This window comes from Drosophila albomicans, unplaced genomic scaffold, assembly GCF_009650485.2.
Source record: "Drosophila albomicans strain 15112-1751.03 unplaced genomic scaffold, ASM965048v2 utg000368l_pilon, whole genome shotgun sequence".
Taxonomy (NCBI): domain Eukaryota; kingdom Metazoa; phylum Arthropoda; class Insecta; order Diptera; family Drosophilidae; genus Drosophila; species Drosophila albomicans.
In genome coordinates this window covers 6737-20000 of record NW_026263645.1, presented here as the reverse complement: position 1 = coordinate 20000, position 13264 = coordinate 6737, and the positions used below count along the sequence as shown (strand labels likewise).

Sequence of the window (13264 nt, the reverse complement as noted above, 5' to 3'; positions counted from 1 at the left end):
GTAAACAAGTACCGTGAGGGAAAGTTGAAAAGAACTCTGAATAGAGAGTTAAATAGTACGTGAAACTGCTTAGAGGTTAAGCCCGATGAACCTGAATATCCGTTATGGAAAATTCATCATTAGAATTGTAATATTTAATCAATATTATAACGATAGTGTGCATTTTTTCCATATAAGGACATTGTAATCTATTAGCATGTATGGAATTTATCAAAACAATTTTGATAAGAGTTTATTTAAATTAGAGTGCTTGCATTTTAACATAAAATAAATTTCAAAAATTTGATAAAGTGCTGATAGATTATATGAGTACAGTGCGTTAATTTTTCGGAATTATATAATGGCATGATTATCATTGATTTTTATGTTTATTATAAGCACTTGTATGATTAACAATGCGAAAGATTCAGGATACCTTCGGGACCCGTCTTGAAACACGGACCAAGGAGTCTAACATATGTGCAAGTTATTGGGATATAAACCTAATAGCGTAATTAACTTGACTATTATTGGGATTAGTTTTTTAACTATTTTTATAGTTGATTAACGCAATCCCGGGGCGTTCTATATAGTTATGTATAATAAATATTTATATTATTTATGCCTCTAACTGGAACGTACCTTGAGCATATATGCTGTGACCCGAAAGATGGTGAACTATACTTGATCAGGTTGAAGTCAGGGGAAACCCTGATGGAAGACCGAAACAGTTCTGACGTGCAAATCGATTGTCAGAATTGAGTATAGGGGCGAAAGACCAATCGAACCATCTAGTAGCTGGTTCCTTCCGAAGTTTCCCTCAGGATAGCTGGTGCATTTAACTGTTGTATAAAATAATCTTATCTGGTAAAGCGAATGATTAGAGGCCTTAGGGTCGAAACGATCTTAACCTATTCTCAAACTTTAAATGGGTAAGAACCTTAACTTTCTTGATATGAAGTTTAAGGTTATGATATAATGTGCCCAGTGGCCACTTTTGGTAAGCAGAACTGGCGCTGTGGGATGAACCAAACGTAATGTTACGGTGCCCAAATTAACAACTCATTCAGAAACCATGAAAGGCGTTGGTTGCTTAAAACAGCAGGACGGTGATCATGGAAGTCGAAATCCGCTAAGGAGTGTGTAACAACTCACCTGCCGAAGCAACTAGCCCTTAAAATGGATGGCGCTTAAGTTGTATACCTATACATTACCGCTAAAGTAGATGATTTATATTACTTGTAATATAAATTTTGAAACTTTAGTGAGTAGGAAGGTACAATGGTGTGCTTAGAAGTGTTTGGCGTAAGCCTGCATGGAGCCGTCATTGGTACAGATCTTGGTGGTAGTAGCAAATAATCGAATGAGACTTGGAGGACTGAAGTGGAGAAGGGTTTCGTGTGAACAGTGGTTGATCACGAGTTAGTCGGTCCTAAGTTCAAGGCGAAAGCCGAAAATTTTCAAGTAAAAAAAAGTAACTAAAATTTATATTTTGTCATAATTAAAAAACTTGAATAATTTTGAACGAAAGGGAATACGGTTCCAATTCCGTAACCTGTTGAGTATCCGTTTGTTATTAAATATGGGCCTCGTGCTCATCCTGGCAACAGGAACGACCATAAAGAAGCCGTCGAGAGATATCGAAGAGTTTTCTTTTCTGTTTTATAGCCGTACTACCATGGAAGTCTTTCGCAGAGAGATATGGTAGATGGGCTAGAAGAGCATGACATATACTGTTGTGTCGATATTTTTCTCCTCGGACCTTGAAAATTTATGGTGGGGACACGCAAACTTCTCAACAGGCCGTACCAATATCCGCAGCTGGTCTCCAAGGTGAAGAGTCTCTAGTCGATAGAATAATGTAGGTAAGGGAAGTCGGCAAATTAGATCCGTAACTTCGGGATAAGGATTGGCTCTGAAGATTGAGATAGTCGGGCTTTGATTGGGAAACAATAACATGGTTTATGTGCTCGTTCTGGGTAAAATAGAGTTTCTATCATTTATGGTAGTTTCTTGTTCCCCCGGATAGTTTAGTTACGTAGCCAATTGTGGAACTTTCTTGCTAAAATTTTTAAGAATACTAGTTGGGCAACCAGCTAGTTCTTTTAAATTATAAACGATTATCAATTAACAATCAATTCAGAACTGGCACGGACTTGGGGAATCCGACTGTCTAATTAAAACAAAGCATTGTGATGGCCCTAGCGGGTGTTGACACAATGTGATTTCTGCCCAGTGCTCTGAATGTCAAAGTGAAGAAATTCAAGTAAGCGCGGGTCAACGGCGGGAGTAACTATGACTCTCTTTTCAAGCTGCGTTCTCAGAGCGTCAAGTGTCGACAGAGGGATAATTATTCAGAGGGCAAGCGGCTCTTATGTGAACACACAAACCATTACGCGCGCGCCTAGTAACTTGAGTCTTCTTCTAAGTCAGAGTCGGGATAATGCCAATACCAAGAGATTATGCAATCTATCATTGATGGAGCGCAGACTTCGGGCAAAGACAGTGTTTGTCTAACTATCTCCTGGAAATTTTTCCGAATCGAACGAAGGTCCGGTTTCGGGCGAGAGTCTTCCTGAGCCTCGCAATAGGCAAAATAGAAGCAGCAGTTCGCTAGGGCACATAAAGGTCGATGCATTGGACTTGCTTGCAGGACCCGACGAGTCGGTAATGCCAAACCAAGAGATTATGGAACCATATTGGAGAGAAGTCATGACACAGCAGAGCCTTTCCTCTTGCAATAGCACCGTGCCCCATATGGGACACTTGCTTGAGGGGGTATGGTCACCTATTACGTCTAGGGACCTGCAATTGCATCAAGTGCCATTGACTTCTTCTCCCGGACCGGACGGAATATCTCCAAGAACTGCCAGGAGTATTCCCAGTGGTGTTATGCTTCGCATAATGAACCTTATTCTCTGGTGCGGCAAACTACCCACACTCTTCCGAATGGCTCGAACCGTTTTCATCCCGAAGACGGTAAGAGCATCCCGACCAGAAGACTTCCGTCCGATATCGGTGCCTTCTGTCATAGTTAGACAACTCAATGCCATCTTGGCATCTCGATTGGCCTCATCAGTCGATTGGGATCCGCGTCAGCGGGGGTTTCTTCCTACTGACGGTTGCGCCGATAACGCGACAATAGTTGACTTAATCCTGAGGGACCACCATAGACGTCATGCGTCGTGTTATATCGCGACACTTGATGTCAGCAAAGCGTTTGACTCTGTGTCTCACGCAGCGGTAATTGACACCCTATCCGCGTATGGTGCACCAACGGGTTTTGTTGACTACGTACGTAGCTTGTACTTGGGAGGTGGCACTAGTCTCAATGGTAAAGGCTGGAGATCAGAGGAATTCGTCCCTGCTAGAGGTGTGAAGCAGGGTGACCCTTTGTCTCCACATATGTTCAACTTTGGTCATCGACCGGTTGCTCAGGTCTCTACCGACGACGAGATTGGTGTCAGTGTCGAAATGCCAAAACAAACGCTGCAGCGTTCGCAGACGATCTGGTGTTGTTTGCTTCTACACCGAAGGGCCTTCAGGCATTATTGGATACCACGGTCTCCTTTTTGGCGTCCGTTGGGCTGACCCTAAACGCTAATAAGTGTTTTACTGTTAGTGTCAAGGGGCAACCGAAGCAGAAGTGTACTGTGATCGAATCACGGAGCTTCTGTGTAGGTTCGCGCACGTGTCCAAGCTTGAAGCGTTCGGAGGAGTGGAGGTATCTCGGCATTCAGTTCACTGCGGACGGGAGGGCCCGCTACAATCCGACTGAGGACATTGGTCCCAGATTGGATATCATATCGCGGTCCCCCTGAAGCCACAGCAGAAGTTATTCGCCCCTCAGAACTGTCCTCATTCCACAGCTATATCACAAGCTAACCCTTGGTAGTGTGGCAATAGGCGTTTTGAGAAAGTGTGACAGACTGGTACGGTCGGTCGTAAGGAAATGGTTAGATCTTCCTATGGATGTGTCAGTAGCATTCTTCCATGCCCCACACACAAGTGGGGGTCTCGGTGTTCCCTCAGTTCGAAGGACAGCTCCAATGCTGCGCATACAGAGGCTAACGAACATAAAATGGCCCCACCTCGAGCAATCCGAGACGGCCAGTTCGTTCCTTAGTGCGGAAATTCGGAGGGCCCGAGATAGGTGCAAGGCATCGGGAGACGCGGCTCTGGATACACGCCTTTTGATCGATTCGTACTGGGCGATAGGTTGCACTCCTCTGTTGATGGTAGCGGTCTCCGTGAAGCAGGGCGTTATGCTCCGCAACACGGGTGGGTTGTCGCACCCACGCGTTTGTTAACTGGAAAAGCTTATTTGAATGGGATCAAACTGCGGATAAATGCCCTACCCACGCGGTCTCGTACCACGAGGGGAAGGCACGAATTTGGAGAGGCAGTGTCGTGCAGGCATGTGATGCTCCCGAATCACTAAACCACATTCTGCAGAAGTGTCATCGTACGCATGGGAGGCGGGTGGCTAGACACAACAGTGTAGCTAATTATCTCAAGCGGGGACTTGAGACGAGAGGCTACTCTGTCATTGCTGAACCAAGTCTGCAGGGAGAGAACAGGATATATAAGCCGGACCTGGTGGGTTTCCGACCAGATCACACTATAGTGATCGACGCTCAGGTTGTGACTGACGGACTTGATCTTGACCAAGCTCATCAGAGTAAGGTTGAGATCTACGACAGACAGGACGTACGAACGGCTCTGGTTCGGATTATCGGGCACATGAGGACATTAAAATCGTTTCTGCTACGCTAAACTGGAGGGGCATCTGGAGCTATCGGTAAAACGACTGAGAGCACTGGGAGTCCTTAACGCTGGTGATAGCAATATTATCAGTACCAGGGTGGTAGATGGCGGAGTCTGCGGCTTTAAGACGTTCATGTTCCATACTGGATATCGCCAAGGAGTGGGTTAGCACCGAGGTTTACTTTCCTCATTGAAGTCAACTACACTGGCCAACATCTATTGTGTACAAAGTAAGGGAAAACAGTCATATGACGTGCCATTCATATATGGCATTGTTGTGTGGGCAAATTCATTTCCTAAAAAAAAAATAGCCAAATGCCTCGTCATCTAATTAGTGACGCGCATGAATGGATTAACGAGATTCCTACTGTCCCTATCTACTATCTAAGCGAAACCACAGCCAAGGGAACGGGCTTGGAATAATTAGCGGGGAAAGAAGACCCTTTTGAGCTTGACTCTAATCTGGCAGTGTAAGGAGACATAAGAGGTGTAGAATAAGTGGGAGATATTAAATTTTCGGTTTAGTATCGACAATGAAATACACTACTCTTATTGTTTCCTTACTTACTTGATTAAATGGAACGTGTATCATTTCCTAGCCATATATACGGATATATTTATTATATCTTATGGTATTGGGTTTTGATGCAAGCTTCTTTGATCAAAGTATCACGAGTTTGTTATATAATCGCAAACAAATTCATTAATGAGAGAGTGCATTTATGTGTTCTTAAATTAAAAATTTGGTATAACTCCCAATTACTCAGGTATGATCCAATTCAAGGACATTGCCAGGTAGGGAGTTTGACTGGGGCGGTACATCTCTCAAATAATAACGGAGGTGTCCCAAGGCCAGCTCAGTGCGGACAGAAACCACACATAGAGCAAAAGGGCAAATGCTGACTTGATCTCGGTGTTCAGTACACACAGGGACAGCAAAAGCTCGGCCTATCGATCCTTTTGGTTTAAAGAGTTTTTAACAAGAGGTGTCAGAAAAGTTACCATAGGGATAACTGGCTTGTGGCGGCCAAGCGTTCATAGCGACGTCGCTTTTTTGATCCTTCGATGTCGGCTCTTCCTATCATTGTGAAGCAAAATTCACCAAGCGTTGGATTGTTCACCCATGCAAGGGAACGTGAGCTGGGTTTAGACCGTCGTGAGACAGGTTAGTTTTACCCTACTAATGACAAAACGTTGTTGCGACAGCATTCCTGCGTAGTACGAGAGGAACCGCAGGTACGGACCAATGGCACAAATACTTGTTCGAGCGAACAGTGGTATGACGCTACGTCCGTTGGATTATGCCTGAACGCCTCTAAGGTCGTATCCGTGCTGGACTGCAATGATAAATAAGGGGCAATTTGCATTGTATGGCTTCTAAACCATTAAAAGTTTATTATTCATTTAATAGACGACGATGGATGTGATGCCAATGTTACATATAACATAGTAAATTGGGAGGATCTTCGATCACCTGGTGCCGCGCTAGTTATATATTAAAACATTATTTAATACAATGACAAAGCCTTGAATCAATTGTAAACGACTTTTATAACAGGCAAGGTGTTGTAAGTGGTTGAGCAGCTGCCATACTGCGATCCACTGAAGCTTATCCTTTGCTTGACGATTCGATAAAATATATATGTTTAAGGCATATATAAAAAATATATATATATATATTTATATATATAAATATGCAAAATTGTATGCATAATTATTAATTATGTGTTTATACATTACGCATATAAGAAGAAAATTTATATAATATATAAATATATTATATATATATAAATAAATAATATATCTATGTGTACAAAATATACTTGTGTATTTTAAATATGCATTTATTTAGTATGCGTTAGTTATATATATTTATTTGGTAGCAAAAGGAACGCCATTATATTAGTGGCGAAAATTAATAATATGCATAGTAAGTATATCTATGTATACAAAATACTTGCATATTTTTATATATGCATTTATTTATTATGCGTTGGTTATATATATTTATTTGGTAGCAAAAGGAACGCCATTATATTAGTGGCGAAAATTAAGAATATGCAAAGGTATAACTATGTGTACAAAATACTTGCGTATTTTAATTATATGCATTTATTTAGTAATGCGTTAGTTTATATATATTTATTTGGTAGCAAAAGGAACGTCATTATATTAGTGGCGAAAATTAAGAATATGCATAGTAAGGTATATCTATGTATACAAAATACTTGCGTATTTTAAATATGCATTTATTTAGTATGCGTTAGTTATATATATTTATTTGGTAGCAAAAGGAACGCCATTATATTAGTGGGCGAAAAAAATTAAGAATATGCATAGTATATCTATGTATACAAAATACTTGCATATTTTATATATGCATTTATTTATTATGCGTTGGTTATATATATTTATTTTGGTAGCAAAAGGAACGCCATTATATTAGTGGCGAAAATTAAGAATATGCATAGTATATCTATGTGTACAAAATACTTGCGTATATTTTAAATATGCATTTATTTAGTAAGCGTTAGTTATATATATTTATTTGGTATAAAGAAGGACGCCATCATATTAGTGGCGAAAATTAAGAATATGCATGGTATATCTATGTGTACAAAATACTTGTGTATTTTAAATATGCATTTAATTGGTACGCCATATAGTACATGAATTTGGTATATCAGAAGGACGCCATGCATATTTAGTGGCGAAAATTAGTAAAAATATGCATAGATATATGTGTAAAAAATATATCTATGTATGTACAAAATACTTGCGTATTTTATATATGCATATTATTTCATACACAATTATATGTATTTGGTAGCAAAAAGAACGCCATCATATTAGTGAAAATTAAGAAATTCAAAATTATATAATGTGTGTACAAAATACTCGTATATTTTAATCAAGACTATGATATAAGATTTGTAGCCAGAAGGACGCCATTCATATTAGTGGCAAACATATGAAATATTACAAAATTACTATTTTAAATATCATTATATTTATACAGCCATATATTTGCTTTAAAATTTTATGCATATTGAATTTATTGAGAATTATGTATTTTTGACTTGGTGAATTTTTATTGAATTGGTAGCCATATGATCAATGAGGTTAATCGCCGAGAGATGAGTTCAACTATGACATAAAAAAATTCAACATATGAAAATGAAGAAAAAACTTTTTTAAATATCATTTTATACAGTTTATTAATATAATGAGATAAGATTTTGAATTTTAACTTGAGAAAAGATTTTTTTGACTTGGTGTTTTTTATTGAACTGCAGCATATGATATGAGGTTCTACGCGAGATATGAGTTCAACTTTGACAAAAAAATTTCAACATATGAAAATTGAAGAAAAAATTTTAAATTGCATTTTATACAGTTTATTAATATAATGAGATAAGATTTTTGAATTTAACTTGAGAAAAAGATTTTTTTGGACTTGGTGAATTTTTTATTGAACTGCAGCCATATGATATGAGGTTCTACCGAGATATGAGTTCAACTTTGAAAAAATTTCAACATATGAAAATGAAGAAAAACTTTTTAAATATCATTTTATACAGTTTATTAATAAAATGAGATACAATTTTGAATTTAACTTGAGAAAAAAATTTTTTGGACTTGGTGACATTTTTTATTGAACTGCAGCCATATGATATGAGGTTCTACCGAGAGATGAGTTCAACTTTGACAAAAAATTTCAACATATGAAAAATTGAAGAAAAAACTTTTTAAATATCATTTTATACAGTTTATTAATATAATGAGATAAGATTTTGAATTTAACTTGAGAAAAGAGATTTTTTGGACTTGTGAATTTTTTATTGAACTTCAGCCATATGATATGAGGTTCTACCGAGATATGAGTTCAACATTGAAAAAAATTTCAACATATGAAAATTGAAGAAAAAAACTTTTTAAATATCATTTTATACAGTTTATTAATATAATGAGATACGATTTTGAATTTAACTTGAGAAAAAATTTTTTGGACTTGGTGAATTTTTTTATTGAACTGCAGCCATATGATATGAGGTTCTACCCGAGATATGAGTTCAACTTTGACAAAAAAATTTCAACATATGAAAATTGAAGAAAAAACTTTTTATAATATCATTTTATATAGTTTTTTAATTAAATATAATTAAGATTTTGATTTAACTTGAGAAAAAATTTTTTGGACTTGGTAAATTTTTTGGACTTGGTAAAATTTTTATTGAACTTCAGCCATATGATATGAGGTTCTACCGAAATATGAGTTCAACTTTGACAAAAAATTTCAACATATGAAAATTGAAGAAAAAACTTTTTAAATAGCATTTTATACTGTTTATTAATATAATGAATAAGATTTTTAATTTTAACTTGAGAAAAAAATTTTTTGGACTTGGTGAATTTTTTATTGAACTGCAGCCATATGATATGAGGTTCTACCGAGATATGAGTTCAACTTTGACAAAAAATTTCAACATATGAAAATTGTAGAAAAACTTTTTTATATATCATTTAATATACAGTTTTTTAATAAAATGAGATAAGATTTTGAAATTTAACTTGAGAGAAAAATTTTTTGGGACTTGCGTGATATTTTTTATTGAACTGCAGCCATATGATATAAGGTTCTACCCGAGATATGAGTTCAACTTTGACAAAAATTTTAAACAATGTTAAACAATTTACGATTGTACTAGTATTTAATACAAATTATTGATAAAAAATAATGAAGTTTTACTGTTGTATTATTAAAATAGTGCCACATAAAGAATACATTAGGTGGTAGACCTTAGTAAAATGAGCGGGTTGTAGAAAACGTGTCACAAAACCTATATAGGGGTGGTGAGGTCGGGCAGGCATGTCATATGAGAAAAATTTCACAAGTGAAATATATATGACTATGTATATGCAGTGTAATGCCGGCATAAGTCATATATAAATAATATATGAAAATAATCATATAGAAGGCAATATGATTAAAAAAGTTAAAAATAATGAAGTTTTACTGTTGCATTATTAAATTAGTGCAACATAAAGATACATTAGGTGGTATACCTTTAGTAAAATGAGCTGGTTGTAGAAAACGTGTCACAAAACCTATATGGGGTGGTGATGTCGAGGCAGGCATGTCATATGAGAAAAATTCACAAGTGAAATATATATGCTATGTATATGGAGTGAGTCTTGCCGGCATAAGTCATTATAAATAATATATGAAAATAATCATTAGAAGGCAATATGATTAAAAAAGTTAAAAATAATGAATTTTACTGTTGTATATTAAATTAGTGCAACAAAAAGATACGTTAGATGGTAATACTAATAAAATAAGAGCATTGTAGAAACGTGTCACAAAACCTATATAGGGGTGGTGAGGTCGGCAGGCATGTCATATGAGAAAAATTTCACAAGTGAAATATATATGACTATTTATATGGAGTGTCTTGCCGGCATAAGTCATATATAAATAATATATGAAAATAATCATATAGAAGGCAATATGATTAAAAAAGTTAAAAAATAATGAAGTTTTACTGTTGCATTATTAAATTAGTGCAACATAAAAGATACATTAGGTGGTATACCCTTAGTAAAAATGAGCTGGTTGTAGAAACGTGTCACAAAACCTATATAGGGGTGGTGATGTCGAGCAGGCAATATGAGAAAAATTTCACAAGTGAAATATATATGACTATGTATATGGAGTGAGTACTTCCGGCATAAGTCATATATAAATAATATTGAAAATAATCATATAGAAGGCAATATGAAAAAAGTTAAAATAATGAAGTTTTTACTGTTTGTATTATTAAATTAGTGCAACATAAAGAATACATTAGGTGGTATAGCCTTAGTAAATGAAGGGTTTGTAGAAACGTGTCACAAAACACTATATAGGGTGGTGATGTCGAGCAGGCATGTCATATGAGAAAAATTTCACAGTGAAATATATATGACTATGTATATGGAGTGAGTCATGCCGGCATAAGTCATTATATAATAATATATGAAAATAATCATATAGAAGGCAATAGATTAAAAAAGTTAAAAATAATGAGTTTACTGTTGCTTATTCTAATTAGTGAACATAAAAGATACATTAGATGGGTATACTAGTAAAATGAGCTGCATTGTAGAAAACGTGTCACAAAACCTATATAGGGGTGGTGAGGTTCGAGCAGGCATGTCATATGAGAAAAATTTCACAAGTGAAATATATATGACTATGTATATGGAGTGTCATGCCGGCATAAGTCATATATAATAATATATGAATAATCATATAGAAGGCAATATGATTAAAAAAGTTAAAAAATAATGAAGTTTTACTGTTGCATTATTAAATTAGTGCAACATAAAGATACATTAGGTGGTAATACCTTAGTAAAATGAGCTGGTTGTAGAAAACGTGTCACAAAACCTATATAGGGGTGGTGATGTCGAGCAGGCATGTCATATTGAGAAAAATTTCACAAGTGAAATATATATGACTATGTATATGTGGTGAGTCTTGCCCCGCATAAGTCATATATAAATAATATATGAAAATAATCATATAGAAGGCAATATGATTAAAAAGTTAAAAAATAATGAAGTTTTACTGTTGCATTATTAAATTAGTCAACATAAAAGATACATTAGGTGGTATACCTTAGTAAAATGAGCTGGTTGTGTAGAAAACGTGTCACAAAACCTATATAGGGGTGGTGATGTGAGCAGGCATGTCATATGAGAAAAATTTCACAAAGTGAAATATATATGATTATGTATATGGAGTGAGTCTTGCCGGCATAAGTCATATATAAATAATATATGAAAATATCATATAGAAGGCAATATGATTAAAAAAGTTAAAATAAGTAGTTTTACTGTTGTATTATTAAATTAGTAGCAACAAAGAGATACGTTAGATGGTATACCTAATAAAATAAGAGCATTGTAGAAAACGTGTCACAAAACCTATATAGCGGGTGGTGAGGTCGGGCAGGCTGTCATATGAGAAAATTTCACAAGTGAATATATATGACTATGTTATATGGAGTGTCATGCGGCATAAGTCATATATAAATAATAATATGAAAATAATCATATAGAAGGCAATATGATTAAACGTTAAAAATAATGAGTTTTTACTGTTGATTATTAAATTAGTGCAACATAAAGATAACGTTAGGTGGTATACCTTAGTAAATGAGCTGGTTGTAGAAACCGTGTCACAAAAACCTATATAGGGGTGGTGATGTCGAGCAGGCATGTCATATGAGAAAAATTTCACAAGTGAAATATATATGACTATGTTATATGGAGTGAGTCTTGCCGGCATAAGTCATATATAAATAATATATGAAAATAATCATATAAGAAGGCAATATGATTTAAAAAAGTTAAAAATAATGAAGTTTTTACTGTTGCATTATTAAATTAGTGCAACATAAGATACATTAGGTGGTATACCTTAGTAAAATGAGCTGGTTGTAGAAAACGTGTCACAAACCTATATAGGGGTGGTGATGTCGAGCAGGCATGTCATATGAGAAAAATTTCACAAGTGAAATATATATGACTATGTATATGGAGTGAGTCTGATGCCGGCTAAGTCATATATAAATAATATATGAAAATAATCATATAGAAGGCAATATGATTAAAAAGTTAAAAATAATGAAGTTTACTGTTGCATTATTAAATTAGTGCAACATAAAGATACATTAGATGGTATATAGTAAAATAAGAGCATTGTAGAAAACGTGTCACAAACCTATATAGGGGTGGTGATGTCGAGCAGCATGCATTCATATGAGAAAAATTTCACAAGTGAAATATATATACTATGTATATGGAGTGAGTCTTGCCGGCATAAGTCATATCTATAATATATATGAAAATAATCATATAGAAGGCTATGATTAAAATCCTAAAAATAATGAAGTTTTACTGTTGTATTATTAAATTAGTCAACTGAAGATTTAGGTGGTTGTACTAAAGATGTTGATGAGCTGGTTTGTAGAAACGTGTCATGGAACCTATTATAGGATGGTGAGTCGAGCAGGCATGTCATATGAGAAAAATTTCACCAGTGAAAATATATATGACTATTTATATGGAGTGGTGCCGGCATAAGTCATATATAGAATAATATATGAAAATAATCATATAGAGCAATGTGATTTAAAAAAGTTAAAAATATAATCCTCGCACTGTTGCATTATTAAATTAGTGCAACATAAAGATACATTAGGTGGATACCTTAGTAAAATGCTGTTGTGGTTTTGTCACAAGGCCTTTAAGGGGTGGTGAGTTCGCAGGCGTCTTCATATGAGATTGAATTTCACAAGTCTCTTATATATGACTGCTTTGTATATTCCTGCCGGATAAGTGCATATATAAAAATATATCGAAATAATCAGGTAGAAGGCAATATGATTAAAAAAATATAAAATAATGAAGTTTTACTGTTGCATTATTAAATAGCCAACAAAAAAGATACATTATGTGGTATACTTAG

At 35.3% G+C, this 13264-nt stretch overlaps 1 pseudogene; it reads left to right on the top strand.

Moving 5' to 3' along the window:
* Nucleotides 1-6378, top strand: part of LOC117577153 (large subunit ribosomal RNA) — a 6733-nt pseudogene extending 355 nt beyond the window's left edge.
* Nucleotides 6379-13264: the final 6886 nt, after the last annotated feature.